The sequence below is a fragment of the Apostichopus japonicus genome, chromosome 12 (genome assembly GCF_037975245.1).
Source record: "Apostichopus japonicus isolate 1M-3 chromosome 12, ASM3797524v1, whole genome shotgun sequence".
NCBI classification, from domain to species: domain Eukaryota; kingdom Metazoa; phylum Echinodermata; class Holothuroidea; order Aspidochirotida; family Stichopodidae; genus Apostichopus; species Apostichopus japonicus.
In genome coordinates this window covers 14,397,233-14,409,450 of record NC_092572.1, presented here as the reverse complement: position 1 = coordinate 14,409,450, position 12,218 = coordinate 14,397,233, and the positions used below count along the sequence as shown (strand labels likewise).

Sequence of the window (12,218 nt, the reverse complement as noted above, 5' to 3'; positions counted from 1 at the left end):
GTTCCATTCGTGACATTGCGTTGTAAGTAACACCCACAACTAGCGAATTTGTACAAAATATTAATAATGTCTCGAATGTTAAGAAATTTCCTTCAAACAGTAACCTAACTACAAGATTCAGACCATTCTAACAAATACAGTGATCAATAGAAGACATATTATCAAGTACAAAAAATTAGTAATATGAGACTCATCGGCGTAAACAAAAAGCGTGAACAATAGGCATTGACTTCATTTCAAGTGACTCATTGCATAGTGTTCTAGTAGGTATATGATGCCTAACCAAATTTCTGCATCGATGAACAGAGGAATCATTGACTCTGTAGTTTAGATAGAATTAGTTATGTGATGCAGATTTGTCATGTATATTTTGCATTATTTAAGAAAGACATCATAAGTATATGGACCTCTTTGAACAGTGTTGTTGTTAAATTAAGGAAATAACCAAAAATAATCTCATTAACAATATACAATTCATTAGTTGATTGTTTCAAGTACATGGTTTAAAATAAAATTGATTGATTGAATTTCTGTTAGCGCCCGATGCACTATGATGAAATGATGTATAAAGTACATACCATGGTGGATATGATCCAGATTAATAACCCAACACAACATGTGGCTTTAAAGTAATTAACTTCTTTCTTAAATATTTTAGCATATTGAACGTTAATATTTGGGTCTCAAAACAGAGTAACTCGCTGATTCCTCACACTGGTTGAATGTAACATCATCATTTTCATTCTTCATTTCTTTCTGCTGGTCGATTTTTGTGCTTTTTTCAGACGTTTTGAAAGACAGATTAAAAAAAACATGTAATTCAATGACAAGTCGTGAACAAACATTGCTACTTTGTAAATATCTATAGTAGTAATATAAACACCCTAATGCTACTATTTTGTAATTCCTGTTTCAGTCTATATGATTCGCACTACTGCAAATCAAGGAAATAAACAAAAGGAAAGAAGACCTGTTAAAAAACTGTTCATAAAGGAAAAAGCAAAAAGCTTGTGTAGGTATCAATACCATCCAAGATAAATATTTCTTGTCCTTCATTTTAACCATAATGTGCCTATCCACTGCTATCTTTTTGTTTGTCTATCCGTCCCTCTCAAATGTGTCTTTAGTCTCTTTTCGTTTCAGTCAGCCTCTGATGAAAATCTTCCTAGGTTGAACACGTCAGGCTCAACAAGTTTCAGTAGCTTTGGAGTTGTATAAGGGTTGTAGACCCGAAGTACGAAAGAGATACGAAACCTTTAAATAGTTCATTATGATTTGTTCAAGTCTCTTAAACTACAAGGTTACTTAATTTTGCAGATAAAATCAATATTTTCTTAAACATAATTTTGCACTCGAAGCACATGTATATCTTTGATGAAAGAAATACATTTCTCTTGATAGAGTTACCGAAAACAGCCCCCAAAAAATCATACATTTGTTTTTTCACCAAAATAGGTTGTACATTTTCTATTTCGGTCTTCTGTTTTCAGCCATGTTTGTCTTCTATTCTCATATTTTATTGGAATGTTAAAATTTAAATTAATTTACAACCAGATTTGCTTTAATATTGTAGGTTGAGCATTATCATGAAGGATCCTAGGTTGATAAGCTTCCATGATATAAACAATGACTGAATGAGAAATATGAACTTAGAACTGGTATATTTTAGGTTTCATAAGAGCGCTTCGTCCACTTAAAGGTTTATTTAGGTGTGGCAATAGCGGAAATTCTCATCATACATGTTGTCCACCACAGAAGTGTTTCCTGCAGAATCTGATTTTTTCTTTCTTTATGTTGTCTGTTAACACCGGCTGTGCATTAGCAACACGATAACAAAAATATTAGAGCACAGCAGAAATTAATACTTAGTATGAACAGATGCTGTCGACAGATCATCAAATATGTTACATATGGAATTTTTAAAATAAATATTATCACCTTTTCTTAAGTACAACGGCGTAGTTTACCATTTCGTTGGACAAGAGAGGATTGACCAGTTGTTCTTCTTTGTTGTCGTCTTTTTCCTGGAGTCTATATGTTCAAGTATACAGCAAAAAAATGAAAAATAATTAACCTTTCTCCAACGTCCATAAAATACTAACGTCATCTATTTTTAATTGACCTGGATGCCTCTATTAATACATGTAATGATTTCATCTAAGCAATCTACCAGCTACTTTCAGCCCAGCGTCATGGGACCGCTCGATCGTGTTGAGTCGATATTATGATTTACTCAAATCAGACCAGGCTTGGGTAAAGCAATGGAGCAACTCACTCTTCATATGTTTCAAGTAATTCGTCTCGGATACCACGTTCAGAAACAGGTATATCTGCAATGCAATAATATAATTTAAAATTGTTGGCGGGATGCACGACCGGTTACACATTCGGTTTCTTCCTCTTGGTAAATAGATCAAGACGTATGAATATTTACCGTAATATCTCAGGCAAATAAGTTTCAGAAAGTTATGATAGCGCAGAATCTAAAGGCGCTATTGACAAACAGTCAAGTTCTTCAACTCACCGTACACAGACTGTCTATTATCACTGAAGCTCGATACAAATATTTGCTCAAATCGTCTGTTAATTCTAACAATGAATCACTGATGAAGGCGACCTTGTATGAGGAAAACTATTAGCAATATTCAGATTACTCACAAAGAGCAGTTAACAGATTTATTGCCTTGTAATAACATCGTCATTGGAATATATTTCTTTTTTTCTACGGAGGTTTTCGCCTCCCTTTTTTGTCAGAAAAAAATATACAGTGAATCCCTGTCTTATTTGAACGTATTCTTGTTTCAAGGCAGCGAATTTGAGAAAGGAAAAAGAGGATATCTGATTTATTTGTAACCATCAAGTGGAAAGATAATTAATGAAATTAAACTAAAAACTAAAAATTACATTTTACGTTTTAATAATTGCAATGATTTACAACAAAAATACTAGAAAAAGTATAAAGGAAATCTGTTAACATTTAAAACAAAATGAATTGCATCTTTAACTTTAATGAAGAGTGGAGTCTACAAAGAAAGTCGGAATGGTTGTACACATACTTCTTGTATCTGGAGGTAATGGTGCTACATTTCGGCAAACGTCGGGAACATTAGGGATCGGATTTGAATCGTTGCCAAAGTGGAGAGAATTACGAATAATCCCCCGATATCTAAAATATAAAGCATGTTACAAATGTTGAACATAGATATTTGTTCTGTAGTTTCTTCACTATAAAAAATGGCATCGTTGATCTCTACTTGTCCTATATTGAGTGGAGACTTACGGTAGCATATATTAATTACAACTCTTATTTGATAACATTATATGCCAACTCTATCGGATGACAATGTTAGCTATAAAGAAAGACAATTTACAAATCGTCATAGCGTGAAAAGACGGAATCTCTATTATAGTAATACTAAAATCTCCATTATTTAATTCATTAAAATACTGTAATTATAATAGTAATTATCTGCCCTACAATGCCACTGTGACTGGTCCAGGCTTTGCAACTTTTTATTCCCGTTTTGTCCATGTCTGGTGTTTCTGCCTTTATGTTCACATTTAACCGAAATCCTGAGCCTACGTTACTTTATAATCACAAATATTTAACCCAAGCCATTAGAGAGTTGACAAAGATTTCTGACCGATAAATCAGGTAAGACGGTAAATATTCCACACTGATGTGATAATCCAGGTTTATCAATCGAAAATCCAGTGTCTTAAGCTATTAATGGAATAAGTTAGTTTTTGGTTTTCTATAAATGTTTGTCAAATGCTTATGCGTTCAGAATAGTTTAATATACATTTTTTGGTGCCTATCATATCAAAATTTGTTCTATTGAAAGTACTATACCTTCTGATTGTAGGACGGATGTGTCGCGAAGCATTGCGCCCTAAGAAAGCAGGATACAAAATATAAGATGTCGGCCATGAAGTATAAAAAACAGAACGATCATGATGAAACAAATTTATAAATAATAATCTCTTCAAGCATATATTGCAATGTATGTTTGGTATGGACTTAACCATCAATGGGTAAATTTCAAAAGCAATAAAGCATTACAAAGCCTCTAAAGGACATGTCGTAACAAACATATTGTTACGGAGAGACACTTGCAGAAAACGTATCCGACTGCCAACTGTAACAGCTAAGTTCGCTTTCGAAAAACTAACTGACCCTTTTCTTAGAAGACTCGATCGTAAAACTATCAAAATAATATTCTTACTTTGACAAATAGCCATTGCTATTACAATGATGATGACTAGTACACCGACGAGTAGGCTGACAGCTGTTTGGATATATTCCTTGATAAACGTGGAAATGCTGACTGTGAAAATGACAAATAAAGAAATACATATTAAGTAAATTAACAACAAACGCTGCCAGGGCTTCAAAGTTTGTTTCACAGAATTTTTACAGCCTTAATAGTCACTAAACGTTATTTGGATTGTGATACGTTAACATTTTCGGTTAAAATGGATAATCATTTACTGTCTGAACTGTTCATGTAGCTTCAGGTTACCTTGCTCATTAGTATTTGAATGCAATAGACAACCTACACGTGTGTCTATAATCAAATGCGTAGGAGGCGGGGGTGGAGAGGGGGCTGGCGTGGGGGGTGGGGGCTACAGCCCCACAACCAAATATTCTTGTGAAAATTCGGGCAATATGCTGAGAATTTTTCGGGCACCTACTGAAAGTAAAAACAACTGGTTGAGGGTATGTTGGTGAGTGAAATGCCTGGTGATTTGAATTGCACCAGCACCTTTATATATTCGGTAATTCACCAGTGTGTTTTTCAATTGTCAAACTTATATTACTTATCAGTATTATTGTAACGACTTCCCCGACAGTTTTAACCAATACTGAAGGGTAATGACACGGCAAATGCTTGTATGCAATTAGCATGCGATGCAATAACCGACGTGCGTTATATGATATGTACATTAAGATGTTGAAACGCGCGCGGATCGCGCGAAAAAGTTTGGTTGTTATATTTTTCGGGAAAGTCGTTACAGCCCCCCCCCCCCCTCCCAAATCATATTGGGCTTCTACGCCTATATCTATAATGGAAGACCAACTCTGTATATATATATATATCAACAAAATGAGTAGGCAATACATGGAGTCTCATATCTAATTTTCGAATTTGGGTGTATATGTAATAATTAACATTCATACAAACAATGCATTTCACTACAGCACTTCCTCGCGGGTACAGCACTACTTAGTTATTATATCGTTAGTTAATATAGCAATTTTGTTAATAAATAACCTTTAATGGTCGGCATCCCCTTAACTTGAAGCTTGAAAATAGTTTACAGCACAATTAAATAAATGAAACAGTGTACAAGTTTGGCCAACTTTGACCTTTACGTACATTGATTTCGTAATATTTGTCATTTTGTATTAGATACTAGGCAGACAATATGTAAGAGTTCAGGCCATATTGGTATTTTGTTATATTTGTTGTTTTCTATGATTTCTTCTATGACATTTGACCATTTTGTACTTTAACTACATAGTTGTTAACGCACTTGTATTGTAAGATCGGGACATTTATTTTGCATACGAGTTATATCTACGATGCTGATTTCTTTACTATTTGACTTTTACATCCCCACCAGGTTTGGCTAAGTTTGAACTTTGACCTCCTTTATTACGTGACCTTTGGTGTCTTAAAGCAAATTCAGATTCAGACTCAGATACTCTTTATTGCATCCCAAACTGGGCAATTGATGCTCACAATATAAAACATACGTACAGTACATAAAATACACACAAAATATATCAGGCTCTCAAATACTAAGACATAAGACTTAAAACAAAGCTGGCAAGATACGTAAAAACGGTAAAATACAAAATACAGTAAAACAGCACCAGAGATACTAGTGAAACAATGGATTGCACAATGAGCAAGATTACTGACCTAACGAGTAAAAGATTCATTATGACGTTTAATACAACGATGTATAAAAGAGGATTTGTTACGGCACGGGGTAGTCTCATCCGCCCACTGCGGGGTATTATTGCACTTTCCAAATTTATGTGTAGAGGGTGGCTACTGTTGTTGAGAACCCCAGCAAGTTTACTTTGAAGGTGAAGATGATATGAGGTGTTCACTGACTGCTGACGTTCGCCTAGGATGCGACTGACTTGACTTATAATAGAATCTATCCGTTTTCTGTCGGTACCATTGACATTACCTCCCCAGCAATTAATGCAATATGACCACACACTGAAAATCACAGATTGTAGAAAATAGAAAGAATCTTTCTACTGATGTTGAAGGTATTCATTTCCGCAAGCAATAGAGTCTTGGATTGATCCGTCTTACCAAATAATCAATGTGGTCATGCCAATTCAGCTGACCATCCAAAACTACGCCAAGGTACTTATAGGACGAGACACGGTTTACAGCCAGGTCTTTGATAACAACAGGAGGAGGTTCATGATCTCCTTTCCTAAAATCAATCACCATTTCCTTTGTCTTCTCCAGGTTAAGCTCAAGGAAATTTTGATCACATTAGTCTACAAACCAATTTATTTGAGACAAATATTCACCTCCATCATCTAATGTAATCAAACCCACTAATGCAGTATCATCAGCAAATTTAATTAGAGGGCAGCTGTCATGTGATGATCTACCATCTAAAGTATAAACAGTGAATAAAAACGGGGCAAGAACAGTTCCCTGTGGTGCACCAGTGCCAGAAACTAATGTGTTGGACACACAGTTGGACTGGTTAATCCTAACATACTGCGACCTACTAGTGAGATAATTGAATAACCATGTGAGCAGGTTATGCGGGACGTTCATGTTTAGCAACTTATGTACCAAAACATGTGGTTGGATCGTGTTAAATGCAGAGGAAAAGTCGAAATACGTAATTTTAGCAGAATGACCTGCATTTGACTTTTCCAGATGGGAATACACTTTCTCTAAGCAATAAAGAATTGCGTCCTCGGTATTGCGCTTTGCACGATAAGCAAATTGCAGCGGATCAAGGTGTTCACTCACTAAGGGTTTCATGTACCTTAACACAATGCGCTCGCAGGATTTCATCGCAACAGAAGTCAGGGCCACGGGCCGGAGGTCATTCATGCATGTGATGTTTGCCTTCTTTGGCACAGGAATGATACATGACTGTTTCTACATTGCGGGAATTGTTTTCTGTCTAAATGAAAGGTTAAAACTAGACGTAAAAATGTAAGCAAGCTGATTGGCGCAGTATTTCAATACCCGGGGACTAAGCTGGTCTGGACCAGCAGCCTTTGCAGCACTCAGGTCAGCAAATTCTTTACGAACATCGTCTTCAGCAACATTTAAAAATGGTTCAGTACTCTCTAGCCCTGCCAACATTTGTGTCAGCTCATCAGCCTGTGATAAAATATCAACGCAGTCGAACCTATTATAAAATTGGTTGAGCTCATTTGCATATTCTACTGAGGTATCGGGCAATGATGATCTCTTCTTACTTTTGGTTTATCCAATCATTAAACGCATACCATCCCATACCTGATTCATGTTGTTGTCAACAAAATGGTTCTCAATTTTACGTTTATATATTGCCTTTTCTTTCCTAATGCACTCTTTTAGTTCCCTTTGTACCACCTTCAACTCATCTCTATTGCCACGGCCAAAGACACCCTTTTTCTTATGGATTAAATATTTCGTGGACAAATTGCATGGTATGATATCCCACACGGGTCTGTTGTTTTCGACCAGATCGTCATTTTCGTACTCTCATATTCGCCAACATGATATTTTCCTTGATTTTACCTTGAACTCGTTGATGTCATAAGTCACGAATGCACGGCACCACATACCCTACATAGTTGAAGATATGTGGGCTTACTTACGGTGACGTTTTGTTTACACACAAACACACATTACATGATTACCCAACTTTGAAAATTGTTTGACCCCATGGATCTAGTCGGCCGATGGTACACTCCTACCCCTCCCCCTTTTTAAAGTTGACCGAGTTTCAGCACAGCGCCTGAAATGGTGCGAAGTGGGCAGCAATTTTACTCCCTATGCTGGAAAGAAAAGTGTTCAATAGGGTACAATATCTTATCTTCAAAACACTTTTTGTAGCAATGGCATTACAAAGAAACATATAAAAGCTTATGAAAACTTTAAAACTAGTCATGTTAGGCGTTGATGTAAGCTTGAGCTACATGGTACTCTATTTTGAAACCACGAATGTATTGCTTGAGGAAATTAGTCTCTTTTGACGTGAACCAGAACATTTTATCCATTTTTTACAACTCTATTATTAGTAGTGTTTGGTCATACTGCATAACTTCCTGGGTTGGTAACATAAATAAGACATCCAAGAAAGTGTTAGATGATACTGTTATACGGGCAGGTAGGGCTGTTGGGAAACGCTTGCCAATGGTTGACGAGGTCTTTGATAGTCGGGTTAATGATAAGCTTCATTCAGTTCTCAAGGATATCGATCACCCTCTCCACGCTCCATTAAATAATTGTATTATCCCTCGTAGTGGGAGGATGAGACCTCCGAAGGCTCATACTAATCGTTACCCCTCATCTTTCATGGGACAAGCTGTTAGAACTTTTAATGCATCTTTTAATCGCTAATCTCTTGCCTTTGTCTTTCCTTCTTTCATTGGGTTCTTATCATATTTACCGTTTGTGAATTGTTTATACTTTTTATTCCTTGCCATTCTGTGAGCTGCGGCCCATCTGTTCCCGTTCCTTGTTATTAGCATTTCTTATGCTTTTATTGTCCTACTGTTTGTTCTCTTATTGTTGTATAGTATCGTTTTTATATCTTACTGTTTTACCTGCAAGCATGTAATTTCCCTATCAGATGCAATAAAGTTTATCTTTTCTTATCTTGTGAATCAAATATCAGCCGACAAAGACCATTGGACACCTACCAGGGAATCTGAAATTCCAAAGTGGAGGGGGAAAGTGGGGCAAAGCAAACAGTTGGAAGGCAAACATTTTACAAACCTGTATATAATACACATCATAGGAAAACACGTCCTCCACTGCCATCCATGCCCCCCCCCCATACAATATCATTCTTCAATTAATATCTAACTATTTTACAATTTATATTAAATATTTGAAAGTGATGGCATCGCCAGTGCATGATTTGAAAGGGCCATGCCCGGGTTCCGCCAATGGCGTCATTCTCACTGGGAGGTTTGGGGAGGGCTGGTGGTACTTCTTGAAGGGTTACAAACTTCCGCGTATTCATTCGCAAGCTCTTCTTGAGATGTTCTTTTCACTTTAAAGAAAGGTGGAAGACTTATAAAGATGATGCAAAATGATGATTAGACATTGAAGAAAACACTTCATATCTTGAAATAGTTCCATTGTGCAAATTACCAATACTTACTTGAAATTTCTGAAGGCAAACCACTACTATGGTGAAAAGTGTCTAGAGAGTTATTGGCGTGACATCTGTACGGTCCCGTGTTAGCGCGGTTCACTTTTAGATGAAATTCCCATATTAGGTTGTGGTAGCATTCTTTATAATAGGTGGAAATTTTTTCCATGTTTCCCATTGGCCAAAACCATTCTTCTGTAGATAAACGTCTGGTACTGGACGTCGATAGCTAACACACGTTATCGTCACGTTATCACCTATATTGAAATGCAGTGGCCCGGCCGCGAATTTTTTTTTCCCAAACTGAACTGACACTGAAATTATTTCCTCGATTCTGATTGGTTATCAGCGAGCACGTGATAGTTTTCAACATGGATCCTCCATAATCTGTCGATATCAGTATGATCAACACAATCAAATTCAAGATATTAACATTAGCAACCTTCCAGAACTTTTAGTAGGTATATTTGAACGAAAGTATAGAGTGAAGCAACTATTCCCAACTACTGCGCCCATTATAGGCAGTCCTCGATCGTTTGTTTACTCGCTTGACTCCGCTCTACACAGCACATACATGTAATGTAGCCTATTGTACTGTGTATAGTACAGCGACGTAGCCAGGAATTTGAAAGGGGGGGGGGAGCACTTTTTGCGATTGATATGGATTTACAAAGTTGTATGCAAGACTATCTGAGCGGAGCGCCACCATCGGTTGGCGCGGAGCGTACAAGAAAATTTTTGGTTTTACAAACCCCCCAGATGGCCGGAAACAGCCCTTCCCGAGTGTTCATTCTGGTTCCCTGGCCTCTTGCTAACTTGAGACACCTCATTCAATATCACTTGTAAACCAAAAAAACAAACGATTGAAAATAGTACGTAATTCAATACTACATAATGTATTAAAATTAGCAAGGTACATGTACAGAGTATGTCTTACTTTTCAACTTCTGATACTTGTAGATACAAAGATAGGCCAGAAATGTCTTTGATACAACTATAGCCAGTAATTGTCTTTGATACAACTGTAGCTAGTAAATGTTTAAGTTAGCCTAATAAGAGAAGGCGAGAGCTATCCGACGATTGCCATCTGATGCAAATTTCTCAACTGTTTTCTCAACTGACGTATTATCTGCGTAAACGGGTTCTTAACTACATGTTAAAAAACTGACAAGATCGGATCCTAGTCTTTTTCGGCGGTTAGAGTGTTGAATGAAACAGCACGCGATAGAAATGACAGCCTAGATGACAGAAGAATAGGTCACCTAATTTAGCCATGTTCTTGCTACGTTCATTTCAATAGTTTTTCCTGTCTATAGACTCTTAAACTCGTCCAGCAAGCTTATGGATTTGAATTATGGGTGTTTTAAAAAAAAACAAATGTAGGCCCGGGCCTACAGTGCTACATACTGGCTACGCCCCTGATCATATGATATCATTATCAGCAGATTTTGTATCCTGTTTGAATTCTTTTACATGTTCTTTTGCATAATATATCAGAAAGACAAACATAGCGCTCTTTTACAATTTTTCCAGTAGGATGATTCTTGTTTATTGTCCAATGTCTGGACTTTAATACATTTGACGAACTTAACTGATGGACAATATAAACTTTCATATTTTGTAATATAGCCAGATATGCAGTGGCCTAAAAACAAATATCGTTATCGCAGTGTATTAGCAGTGTAATAATTATTATAGGAAGTGCGTATCACGTACGATTGCTAGCTAGCTTCATAATATGCTGTTCGTGCAACAACTTAGGACGAATCATAGAAAGGATGAGAACGAACGTTGTCGACGTTGTTGTGCATACGGTTCGTGACATTCCATAGAGTGCGGTTAGGTAGGCAATATGTATTTTATTACGCAGTGGCCAACTGTATACTTGTAATAGGCTATAGACTAAATTTAGCTAATTGCATCTGCCAAACTAAGTAAGTGCTGAATCAGTAGGCGTGAATGTTACTACGATTATAATCGACTTAACGGAGCTTGCGAGTATTCAAGATCAAAAGAGCACTGACAAAATACCATGCTAAAAAAACGACAGCTTAAAAAAAAAAAAAAATCGACACTGAAAGGGGGGGAGCAGTCGCTCCCCCTGCTCCCCCCTGGCTACGTCCCTGGTATAGTATACAGCACAATAAAACACAGTGCGTTTGTAATTGTATACATGTAGCCGATGTACATATGTACCGTGGTGTTTGGTTGCGATACTTTTAGTTTTATAATCATAAATTCAAAATGTATTCAGTCAATGAATCATGATAGGCCTAGTCGAATATGTAGTGGCCATGAAGACGCGCAAGCGAGTGTGTGTCAGCCAGTGAGTGTACACAAACATGGCAATTGACGATATGTCTGTGTCTTTTGACTTGTTAACTAGTTGTATATAGCATAATAACCTATACGTACGGAAACACATATGTTTACCTGCACAATTAGAAGTTCTTATACATGGTGACATAGTAGGCCTGCATTAACCGTATATACGTATTCGTACTAGTTCGAGATCTCAAATTCAGTAATATAGGCCCTACCGCCCTTGCAGTAGCTCTTGATAACTGGAAGCCTCACATTGTATCTACATGTAGGCACACTTAGGCCTACATACTTTAACTTAGCCTGTATATGGAGGGATTGGTATGAGGATTGGTATGATCAACACTAACAGTGTCACATACATTCATTCATAAACGCCGACTACCATTCCGGTTTTGATCAGCCAATCAGAATCGAGGAAATAATTTCAGTGTCAGTTCAGTTTGGGAAAAAAATATTCGCGGCCCGGCCAATGTCACGACCGTAGCAGGGACTGTATAAGGTTAAGAACAGCCAAGCTAAAATAC

At 37.0% G+C, this 12,218-nt stretch overlaps 1 long non-coding RNA gene across 1 annotated transcript; it reads right to left on the bottom strand.

Moving 5' to 3' along the window:
- Window positions 1–1,925: 1,925 nt before the first annotated feature.
- LOC139977430 (uncharacterized) lies at window positions 1,926–3,169 on the bottom strand. The gene is made up of 3 exons (XR_011796534.1): window positions 3,057–3,169; window positions 2,276–2,330; window positions 1,926–2,031 (listed from the first exon to the last, which is right to left on the bottom strand). It is a non-coding gene; the product is annotated as an uncharacterized lncRNA (long non-coding RNA).
- Between the last annotated feature and the right edge of the window lie 9,049 nt (window positions 3,170–12,218).